Here is a 12,837-nt window from a genome sequence, read left to right as displayed (position 1 = left end):
GTATATATAGGCCAACAGCGACACGAAGTGTTTTAAATGTGGAATAAAAATTAAGTGTATGCGAGTCTAGTATTACTTAAATGTAGATTACTAACAGAAGTGCAATCCAGAAATGGACATGAACAGCAATATTTTGCGCTTTACAAAGCATAATGACTGCAATATATGCTCAGGAATGTCCAGTAAAACAATGGACTAATGACGACCAAGTCATAAATCTACAGGCTTCATCTGATACTTCATGAAGAAGCTGTAAACCCATATTACACCCTATGGAATCAAGGATAAACACTCATCTACTCCATACAGAGTGTTCTCAACGTAGTTTGGTTGAAAACAAAACTAGTTTGTTAAACTGTTATGGATTTTAAGCCACGTTGAGGTATTTTTAATTTCCTAGTATATTGTAATGTTGATAGTGTTATTGGATTCCAGTTCCCTGGCAAGATAGTTATTTCTGATCAGACTTCAAAATGTATCACTACTGTAGATATCTTATTATCATATACTCAAGAAACACCATCTGTCGTCAGAAGCAAGTATCACATGCTACAGGCCCATTTTGGGGCCCCCGCAAGGGGCAAGTTGCACCCCCTCCCTCAGTACTTCCATAAGTATCCATACAATTATGCCATCCCCTTTATTTCACCCTTTATTTCATGCTGCAAACTTTTCACAGTAGTACCACAGACAGACCTGCAGCTACAATCTTTTACATACACAACAGCCCTATATCACACACTATCACTATGTTGCCTAACAAAGGGGCAGTTAGAGTTTAGTTACTGGCTTAGTTGCAACAGTGATACATTGCAACAAGTCTATGTACAGGAAAAGGAGCCCCATTATTTCAATATTGAAGCTACAGTGAGTTGAGTGGACAGAGTCCCAGACTCCAAGAATATCTAAGTGTTTGAATGTTCTAGTTAGAAGTGTTTGGTTTGATACTGAAGAATGTTTTATCTGGTTTTTTACTGATTTTTTTATGTATAATATGAAGAATAATGTCTGTGTTTGCTGGGTGCATGCACGTGGATACACAGAAGTGCACACACACACACACACACACACACACACACACACACACACACACACACACACACACACACACACACACACACACACACACACACACCACACACACACACACACACACTCACACACACACACACCACACACACACACACACACACACACACACACACACACACACACACACACACACACACACACACACACACACAGACACACACACACACAGCATTATTACACACAACAGCAATGCCTACAAACAAGCAGGGTACTGCCCCACCCAACACTGCCTTCCGTTTAGCTTAGTCACTTCAGCAGCAGCGGCTAAGCAACAGTTAGCAGTCGCCATTTAATGCATACTTGTCACTGTCCCTACTTTCACTGTCCCCACACCATTTTTTCCCTACTTTTTTTTTTTTTTTCCCTTTTTATTTTTCTTTTTTTCCTTCCTTCGTAAACGATTACAGTCAAATCTTCCAATCATCTGATCTTTAATTTTTTTTTCCAAAAATAGAAGTAGATGCAAATGCAAAATATGTTATTCTTTTTACTTTAATTTAATTAGACATAAACATATTTATGATTATGATTGATGTATTATATTTTTGGGTATGTTTGTATTTTTAAAGCAAAGAAAAGAAATTATAGTATCTGAAATGTGAGTTTATCATTTATAGTTATAGAACTAGTTAAAGAGAAACTATCCTGATGAAAAAGAAGCTATCAGCTCTCAAAAAGTCCAAAGTTTACACTCCTGGTAACTCTGGGATCCTGGTGTGCCCTCTAGTGCTTATATTGCTCATGTTCATTATCATGGTCATTCTCATCCCATCCCTCATAGGTCGTTATAATTATATAATTCAATTAGGAAATTAATTTTCATTTTCCATTTTCATCATTCCTTTTTTTCCCCAATCAACACAGACTTTTGATTGGGAGACCAAAGCCCCTGGGGCCCCCCTGCAGCTATGGTAAATGGTTCTCTAACTACTAAATAGTGTTAGAATTAGTTTTAAAAAAGAAAAAACTAAAAGCCAGGAGCACTATGTCAGTAGTTGTCAGTAGTAAATATCTGATGGCATTCTGATGCCTGTTATACACTGTTACTACAACCTACAACCAGAAATATTTTTAAATTTATAAGAATAAGATAAGAGAGTTATTACCTCATAATTTATTAAAGATGCAAGACTGCGCACTTAGCTTTTTGGTTTTACACATGTAAATAAACAAATAAGATAAGATATTGTGGCTGGGTGGGGGGGGCAGGAAGGGGGACCCCGACTGAGCAGAGGGTTTGCTGGTGCCTAAAACCGGCTATGCACATGCTACAGATCTTTGCTACAATGTGTACGTGTTTTGAATTCTGAATCTATTGTCTCTGAATTTTTATTGTTACCGTGTGTATTAGAACTTGTACTTATGGTGGGCAACATTTTTGATTATGTACTATATCTTTTGGAGCTTTTCTCCCCGGGCATCCGCTGAAAATGGACCTGTGTCCAGTTGGACTATCCCGGTAAACAAATATAAAATGAAATAAAATAAATAAAATACGTTCCTGATAACATTTTCTTCAAAAACATCTGATAACATTTTATTCATAAGCATCTGTTATTTACTGTCCCTCTGTACTTTCTGAGACATATTTTTCAAGTAGACATTCACTGCTGGAAAAAGAAGGCTGCCACATTACTTTGGGGTTCAGCCCTCTCCTGCATCCCAGGTGCGTTGCGCTCAACCTTTCACCTTTCATCACGAACACAATGGAGCAAACTGTGGTACACTTTCGACTTCAGCTATGAAACTCACAGCATGATTATTAACTATGTCCTCAAACGTCACACTTGAGTTATTTTGATTAACTAATATGATTCAATATAATTCGATATTATTTACCACGAATATTTGTTTAAATAAATATAATAACTAAAGAAAAAAAGAAAAGAAAATAAATAACTCTTAGCAATGAATGTGTGTCAAACTCTTTCATTGCGGAGCACAGGCGTTCCAAAACTCAAAATAAAGACGTTTGAAGACAGCTAGTCATTATCTTTGCTGCTAATATTCACCCATGAAACGGCCTTAAAGACCAGCCAGTCGACATCCACTATGACCTCGGTATTCACAGCTTCTTCTGCACGTCTAGTTATGTATTTCACAATCCACTTACCTGGAACCTCATTTGCCAGAATGCCAGAATATTACTTTAATAGCGGTTCTTGTCATTTGATCTCGTAAATACCAAACTCCTTCTGACCAAGTCCTCGCTGTCATCAACACAGAACAGAGCAAAAAAGAGACCAAGTGACTCAATACATTAACCGTGTCAAGACCAAGGGACTAGACCAAATGTGACTGCAAAAAGCACTACGAAGCTTTGATTTGAATACTACCTAGCATTTGGATATAAAACCATATGATATACCACCCTCTCCAGTTCCTTCATGGTTACTATGTCTTCCATCCGTTTTTATACTTTGATGGAATCTTTTTTTGCCCTGATCCTGAATCATGCTCCCAATATTAAATTAGTTAACACAAGCCATACTCTACCCCCCACCCCCATCATTGCCAGGGTCAAAAAGTTGTGGGATTCTAACATGACTCCATAGTCACCTCCACCCACAGCATGACGTCCTGGCTTGATCAAAGCATGCCACCCCACTAGCTCTATAATGATTAAACTATTCCTGAACTGGTAGACATACTCATGCATAACTATGTGAGAAAACGTTTGACTTTAATTACTCAGATTTATACTCTACTACCTAGGTCTCTTGCATAAACAGAGAGTTCTTCAACATATTGTCAGTAATTATCTCAACTCTGATTCTCTGCAATGATTTAGACCATATCATGGAAGTGATACTGCCTTGTCAGAAATTATTTTAGTTAACCTGTAATCAAGTAAATCTTGGCAAGATGGAAAGGTCACTCTTTTTAGACCTAGCAAAGACATTAAATAAGAATAATCACATCACCACATGTTTCTATAAACTCTGACTTGATAGTCTCTATCACTCAATGCTTGTAGGTAGAAAAAAATTTAGGAAGTGCCCTGCTGGAATGCAAGCAAAAAAAAAAAAAAAAACAAAGACACTGGAACATAGACCTGATGTAACTCCTTTTATTGAACCAACAACATTCTGGCTAGCATGAGTCATTCATCAAGAGTTATTAAGTTACTGATGTTTGAATATGTACATAAATATCCACTTGTGCATAAAAAGGGAACTATATCATTTCTTATTGGTTAAGAAAAGACAATGTGGAAAAAAGAGTGCATTATGAATGTTTAATATGACAACTACATCTCGGAGACAGATTCAGTGTGTGTGTGTGTCTGAACCTTTAGAAGAACAGGTTATGGCCTGCTGAACTTTCTCTCTGCATGGTTTATGTATATATTACATATTGCAGAACAATGAACATCCACATCTACCCAAACCTGAATGATTGTCATATCCTATCAGAATCACAACAGGGAATTTTCAAGGGTTTGGAGTTCACCCTGACTTGCTTCAGGGATTTGTCTCACCAGTACAAAAAAACAAACTGCACAATAACTCTCAACAAACTTGTTTTTTCTGGGTGTTAATTTGGATTTCACCTTTCACAGAGCCTTCCTTCTAGATGTCCAAGTGTCACAGCTGACCTTAATATGCCTAAAACATTTTGAAGAAAGAGATAACATCAGCAAGGGTGCTCCCTCCAACTGAATCCTGAAGGTGCTCCATGCCTGCCTACATAAAATGAAGCTGCTGTGGTACTTAAGTATTAAATGGCATTAACATATTCATTCCTTAGAGACTATCACAAAACGTCTTCCTTGCATCAGAATGGAGAGCTCCTGGTGGATAGTACAATGCATGCTAAAGCAAGGGATGCCATGCATTGTATCCAGTTCCACTATGACCTTCACCACAGACTCTTAGGACTTGGTTTAGGAGACCTATTTGGAGTTCTTCATGCTTATTGAAAATGGGATCACAAGATGAGGAAAACAAACATCAAAAATTTAGTGGTTATTAATCCAGTTTAGAAACTTTCATCCATTTGTTAAAGGAATGTGTTCTGTAGATAATGACAAACAACACATCATAGTGCTGTGGTACATAAGCAAGGAGGAATTCATCAATACCTTTTGCAAATACTGGCCATGCAAGCCTGGTAGGTATAACACTTAGAGCAGCCTATATCCCCTCTTAACAAAATGTTCTGGCAGATTGTGTGGAACAGAGACATGGAGGAGCTCTTGGATCATGTGGCCAAGGCAGGTATGATGTTAGCCCTGAGTAACATCCTGCCTTCGCCCAGAATTATACCACAATATAAGGACAAAATGATTGACTTCAACAATTGGCTAAGCTTCTGGTGTCATTCAAAGGGGATCCAGTTTCTGTCTGCCTGGGATGACATGACCGACAGACCATGATGCTTTGCCAGAGATGGTCTGCACCTGTCGCCCCTGGGATTCAGGTTACTGGCTAAGGCTCTTGCCACCCCTATAGTGCCTTTTTTAGGCAAAGTTCAAAGGACAAAACAACCACCGTAACAGGTACAAGCATGCAAAATCTGAAGGTAATGCTACTCAATGCTAGAAGTCTAAACCTCAAAATGCACTCTCTCGAGGCACTCCAAAAAATGGAGAATATCGATATCTGTGCAGTAACTGAGACCTGGTTCAAGGCTCCAGAGAGCACCCCTGCAATACCAGGCTACAACTCTTACCGCACTTTTCGGCCACCAAACCAGGACCGAAACACTAAAGGTGGAGGAGTGTCCATATTCACCAAGGATATTCTCACCACCAGGCTAGTTGCCCAACACAATGCGTCTGAAATTCTCCAGGTGCAACTAACACTAGGTAAGACTGCAATCCAAATTGTAGCTTGCTACAGATCCCCCACCATGCCCCAAGATTCTCACTACACCTTATTAAACATACTGGAAAATATTAAGATAGAACCAAACACCCTAATACTGGGTGATTTTAACTACCCTGCCATTAACTGGGAAAACTACTCGTGTACCAACACCTTTGCCTAACGGTTCTTGGAATTCATAAATTCCAATGCCCTGGACCAACTAATCCATAGTCCCACTAGGGGCTCCAATATCCTAGACCTGGTCATTACCAACATGGGAAATCGATGCTCCACACCTATGGTCACCCCCTCGTTAGTCAGGTCTAACCATAAGCTAATCACCCTTAACATCCACATCCCACCCTCACCCCCTCCCAGTAAGGAAACCTCCATCAAAAACTTCTCCAAAGCCAACTTCATGCTACTCAAATCAGAAGTGACAAACTTCATGACACCCATGCAGACGGGAACTGAAAGTTCGACTGCTGAATCCTACACTAAGGCACTGTACGAGCACATCCACTCATGCATGAATCGTGCCATCCCAAATAGAACCAAGATGCTCTCCTCCAAAAAAAGGAAGCCAATCTGGTGGTCCCCTGCCATAAACAAACTTTACAACAAAAGGAAGAAACTGTTGCAGAAAAGAGGAAAATCCCAGGATGCAAGAAATTCCCTTATCAGTCTCAGTAAGAAGAGATCCCTCAAAAAATCCTCCAAAGCTAGTTACGAAAATAAAATTGCCAAAGATTCCAAAGACAACCACAAGGCATTCTATAACTATGTCAAGAATCTAAATGGCAATGCTCAGATCTGCTCTGAGCTAAAACAGAATGGCATTAAATATACTGATCCCAAGGATATTGCCAATATCCTGGCAGATCAATTCAGTGCCAACTTCACCCCACTCTCACCCCCTAAAAGGCCCATCTCAATACCGGAAATTGCCAAATTCCAGTAATAACAGCCACACAGGTAAAAAACGCACTCTCCAAAGCTAAGAATACAGCATCCATGGGACCAGATGACATCCCAGGCTGTGTACTTCATGAACTACAATATGAACTGGCACCTCACCTAAGTGTCATGTTTAATCATAGCCTCACCTCAGGTTTCATGCCCACTGAGTGGTGCAGAGCTACAGTTATCCCACTCCACAAGGGGGGGATCCACCTTGGATCCCGGAAACTACCGTCCCATCAGTCTGATGAGCCTTATCTGCAAGGCCATGGGCTGTATTATCATGGAACTTATAAACAAAGACATTGGTAACCTTCAAACACTGGACCCCACCCAGTTTGGGTTCATGAAGGGCCGATCTTGTCTCCTGAACCTGATTGACTTCTTTGAATCAGTCTCCAGAGCCATGGACAAGGGTAAGGTGGTCCACACAGCCTATCTAGACCTCGCCAAGGCCTTTGACACCACCCCCCACTCTGGAATCATAGATAAACTTACTAAGCTGGGCATTAATCCCTACGTCACCCAATGGGTTGCCAACTGGCTTACTGACAGAACCCACACTGTCAAAGTAGCTGACTCCAAATCCAGCTCCAGACAAGTGACAAGTGGAGTACCTCAGGGTTCAGTCCTGGGACCGCTCTTGTTTGGCATCTACTTCTCTGAAGTACAGGCCAACACTAAGGGACTCTGGCTAACAAAGTTTGCAGATGACTGCATACTGGGAGCCATTATTGAATCCCCAAATGATGTGGATACTCTACAAAAGGGCCTTACAGAAATAAATGCTTGGTGCCAGAGCCATGGCTTCAAGCTCAATGCCAAGAAATGTATAATTATCCCCTTTGGGAAAAAACAGGTACCCATGAATTACCACATAGGTGGCAGTACACTAAACTCCGAAAGTGTGATAAGAGACTTAGGGACACAGGTGGACAGTGGTCTCACCTTCGATAACCACATCGCCACAACAATCAGGAAATCCTTCTATGCGGCACACCTCATCACTAAGGGCTTTTCATCCAGAAAAAAGGAGGTCATTGTCCAACTGTACTCATCCCTCATTAGACCCATTATAGAATACAATGCCCCATTTGGTATGTACATCTCAAGACACCTGCAACAACTGGAAAGGCTGCAGAAATACCTCACTAAAAGAATCACAGGCCTAAAGCAGATGCCCTACACTGACCACCTTAAAAATCTCCAGTTATACTCTGTCGCATATCGTCTACTCAGAGGCAATCTCTGCTTAGCATACAAGGCCATGTCAAACCCAGAGCTGTTGGACATGCTGCACTTAAAGAAATCCCAATCCCTCAGAGGCACACGCTCCAGGGATCTAAACCTTGTCATCACCATAAACAAAACATGCTGGAGGAATAGGTTTCTGACCCAGAGACTCCCCAGACTCTGGAATTGACTGCCCATACATGTCAAGCAGAGTGCCTCTTTGGCCCTCTTCAAAAAGAACCTTGACGATTGGATGGGAGAAAGGAAATTCACCCCGGGGATCATGTCAGTCACCCTGCTAGACAGGGGTCCAGGGAAGTAAACAGTGTGGGAAGAAATAGCCAGGGAATTGTTATGGCTAGGCTTGTATAGGTCCTAGGGCTGATAGCCCAGTACCAACTTATGAACCTAAAGAAGACATCCAGGAATGGATGCTGATCTGAAATGTCTTTCTAGATTTGTCCAGGATATGAAGGGTGCCAGAAGTAGATCTGTTTTCCTGTCTTCTGAATTGGCAAGTGAGAAAGTTCTGCTGCAGGGCAGCTTGCAAAATAGATAGCTTCTTCCTGAATTAGGCAGGTCTATTTTTATATAAATTCTATTCTATTCCCTTTATCCATTGCAGACATCTAAAAATCAAGGAGAAAAAGCCAAAAGTGATTCTAGTAGTACTCTTATGACCAAAGCAACACTGCTTCCCTCTGCCAAGCAGTCTGGCAAGGGGTAAGTGGAACATAATTCCTACATTTGCAGATCTTTTGACTCAATGCAAGGGGTCCTTCTTGTACCCCAAACTGGCATCTCTAAAGCTGACAGTTTTGATGATTTTGCATTGATGCCAGGTAGGCATTCTGAGGACATGATAAAGATCATGATGGATGGCAGGAAAGCTTAGCTAGCTAAATAGAAGAGATTCTCCTTCTGGTGTCACTGTATTGATAAACACAAACAAGGCAAAATGGCTATGGTCTAATAAACTGATTTAGTTTATCCATCTGTCATAGTTTGTGCTTCCATCCATGGAGCTACCCTTGTACTCCAAGGAACTGTTAAATACCTGCAAGCATGGCTTAACAGCTACTTGTCTTTTATTTATTTATTGCTTGTTAACCAGCTGAGTGGGATGGTACTAGACCTTTCCAGCCATGCCTCTGGCTATATGGCTAAGATATTGCAATTAGATATATTTCAAACTACGTACAGAGTGTAACAGGTAATATATATGTAAGGAATACATTCAACACTTTGAGGAAAAAGTATTAGGAAAGGAATCACTGGCAGCATTTCAAACCAGGAGAAATACACCTAGAAAGTCATGTTTCTCTTCATACCTGAAACTTTTGGGGCAACAGAGAAAAACATACCTATCCTCCAGGGGCGGCCCGTGCTATTGGACTGCCGGACTGCAGCCCCCCAGCTGTAAACAATAAAGAAATTAAAAGAAAATAAAAGATAAAAAAGAAAATAAAAGATAAAAAAAATTCAAAATTTGCAGACTTTCGCGCATTCGCACTAGTCCGGACTGCTCCTGAGACAGTCTGGAGCATACGCAGACTGTTTCAGCAGCAGTCCAGACTGGGAAGCATGTAAGAGCATGATCCCAGAAGTCTATGCAGTTGTAACTGCAATAGACTGTCCTGGAAACTCGCTGGGAAACTCATCGGAGTCGGACTGCAACGTCAGCAGTCTGGAAGATCTCGTGATGGGATTTGGAGCTATGTGGACGGGAAGATCTCGCGATGGGATTTGGAGCTATGTGGACACTGGATGGGCGGGAAGATCTTGCAATGTGGACGGGCAGCTATGGATATATGTTATGGCATGAAGGGATTGGTTATATGTGTGGATGGGCAGCTACGAGTTGGTTTGGTTATATGTGTGGATGGGGATTTGGAGCAGCTACTATGAGATCTACTACAGGTAAGGGGTAGAGGTGTGTCTGTGTGTCTCTGTGTGTCTGAGTGTCTGTGTGTGTGAAAATGCCCCAGTTGCTATATACTGGTGGCTAGACTCATGGTGGTGGTAGGGAATACCTCAGGCTTGAACCCTGTACCTTGTATGCAGGTGTTACAGACCTGAATTCCCTACCCACCACCATTTGTAAACAAATTGCAGATTTTTGCCTCATATTTGATCTGATCTGTTCCTCATAATATCTGTGGTTTCTAAATGTTGCAATGCTTGATATTTGATGGTGCAGTGTAGCATTGTTGCCTCACAGCTGCAGGTTCTCAGGTTTGATTCTTGGCTGGGGTGCCTTCTTTGTGGGGTCTGCATCTTCTCCCTGTGTTTGTGTGGGTTTGCGTTTGTGTCCTTCCATGTTACAAAGACATGTCTGCATTATTTCTTCCTGGGCCTCTGCTGAAAATTGTTTTTTTGTTCCAAGTCAGACTGTCCTGATTAGCAAATGTTAAATAAAATTGACAGGCATTTGAATTTCAGACTTCAGGTTTCTGAATGTTTAACTCCTTACATATTTGATGGTGCAGTGGTAGCATTGTTGCCTCACAGCTGTAGGTTTTCTGGTTTGAGTCTTGGCTGGAGTGCCTTCTATGTGGAGTCTGCATCTTATCCCTGTGTTTGTGTGGATTTGCTCTGGTGTCCTGCCATTTTACAAAGACATGTGTCTGCAGTATTTCTCCCTGGGCCTCTGCTGAAAATTGTTTTTGTTCTGTCAGAAGTAAAATTGACAGGCATTTGAATTTCAGACTTCATATTCTTCAGAAAATACATAGTAACACAACCTAAGTTTATAAGATGAATATTTGAAATTTGTCCTTATTTTTGGGACTGTATTACCCCATTATTGGCTTTGTCCAGGTTTTTTGTGCTAAGGTTGACAGCTATGGCAAGAACTGAATTCACTGACTATGTTTGAGGGCTGTATTCCCTCATTACTTGGTTTGTCCAGGTGTTTTGTGCTAAGAGGTTCAAGGTTGACAGCTATGGTGAGAACTGAATTCATTAAATGATAGCCATTTAAGTTTCAGTCTTACGCTCTTTCACAAAGCAGCTGATTTGGCGTAGTGGTATGTTGCTCTGACTCTTTTGCACAGGGACATTGGTAGTAAAATGTATGATGGTAACACAGCATTTTTCTTTCACAAAGCAGCTGATTTAGCATAGTGGTATGTTGCTCTGACTCTTTTGCACAGGGACCTTGGCAGTAAAATGTATGGTGGTAACACAGCATTTTATTCTAGCAACTTTCCAAGATTATACAAGCAATGTTTAATGTGTCCCTGGTTTTTGGGCTTTTGACCACCCCCCAATAAATTTGGCTTTTTCCAGATTTCTTGTGCTGTGAAGTTGAGATGCAGTTGAGTATTGAGTAGATTTTACAAGGAGCTGAGAGCTGCAGGGGAAGAGAAGTTTAATGCTGCTTATGCTAAGTCAGCTTGCATTGTTAATAGCACAACAGGTTGTGTACTTGCTTTTGATGCAGAAGGTTGTTGGTTCTACTCCCACAAGGGGTGAATGCTGCCATACTGAAAAAGTTAAGATACTAACTATGAGCCTGTTTTCAGTTTGCCATCCATTTCCTATTGCAATATTACTAGCTTATCATTTTTAATGTAATATAGGCAATTTATTCCTCAGGGGCATCAGACACTTTATTTTTCGATTAAACCATGAAATATAAAGGTGTTTGCTAGCAGCAACCTCTTCATTAGTTACAGATTTATTTAATGTGGAATTATTTAGATGACTTTTTTACTTCTTCAGAGATTGTGCATATTTACTGATAATGGTGGACTGTAGAATTGTGCATATTTACTGATAATGGTGGACTGTAGAATTGTGCATATTTACTGATAATGGTGGACTGTAGAATTGTGCATATTTACTGATAATGGTGGACTGTGGAAGTTTGAGTAGACTTTTATGATGGAAATGTTCTGAACTGGGCAGGTTTGTCATTATGGGTGCATGCATTTTGTTTCATTGTTTACTGGAAAGATGTTCTGAATTGGGCAGTTTTGTCATTATTGGTGCATGCGTTTTGTTTCATAGTTTACTGGAAAAATGTTCAAAATAATAGGAAGGTGTATCAAAGAGCACATGTATGTTTCATATGCAAGGGGCCTATGATTTGAAAACAGCCCAGAATTAATCTTTATCTGCCACTGGTAAAATGTATTTTCTTTGAATGTGGGTTTCAATGCTGTTTCAATGAATGTGAGTTTCAAGGGCAGAGAAGTTTTAATGCTAAGTTTGTTTAGCAGATGTCTTAGTGATTGTGCTGTAAAATGCAAAATAAAACTTTCAAATGAAGTCCAAATCATCATAGAAGTAAATCAATATGCACATGAGTGTTTATGGTAAATGGAGTGAAATAGCCAAGTAATGGATCATTGGAATGGCTGCAGGGGGAGGCTCCATTTGACCATGATTTTGTGAGGGGGAAGGGAGGCAAACTTAAAGACAGCCCCAGCTGAACTATACCTCCCAACTGTCCAGATTTTCAAAGAATTAATAGATTTTTGCTTCTTATTTTTGGTTTGTTCCGCATAAATTTTGTGGTTTTCTGGCAAATCGTGTAGGAATTAAGTCACTAAATAATGACACACTGAGTTTCAGACTTCATAACCTTCAGAAAAATGCATGCTAAAGTAAGACCTGTTGTTCTATCAACTGTCTCACTTTATACAAGAGCAATTTTTAGTACTGTTTATATGTTCCCCCAATATATTTGGCCTTGTCCAGACTTATTGCATTAACAGGTTGAGAGGTACATGCA

The 12,837-nt window shown here is 40.4% G+C and overlaps 1 protein-coding gene across 4 annotated transcripts in view; it reads right to left on the bottom strand.

The window, feature by feature from the left end:
- LOC122799766 (protocadherin beta-15-like) overlaps nt 1-12,837 on the bottom strand; it is an 886,413-nt gene that overhangs the window by 703,961 nt on the left and 169,615 nt on the right. The gene's annotated exons all lie outside the window — the stretch shown is intronic.

The sequence above is a fragment of the Protopterus annectens genome, chromosome 4.part0, assembly GCF_019279795.1.
Source record: "Protopterus annectens isolate FY-2018-M chromosome 4.part0, PAN1.0, whole genome shotgun sequence".
NCBI lineage: Eukaryota > Metazoa > Chordata > Ceratodontiformes > Protopteridae > Protopterus > Protopterus annectens.
The sequence above is the reverse complement of the archived record's forward strand: the minus strand, read 5'-3'. Positions and strand labels throughout refer to the sequence as shown.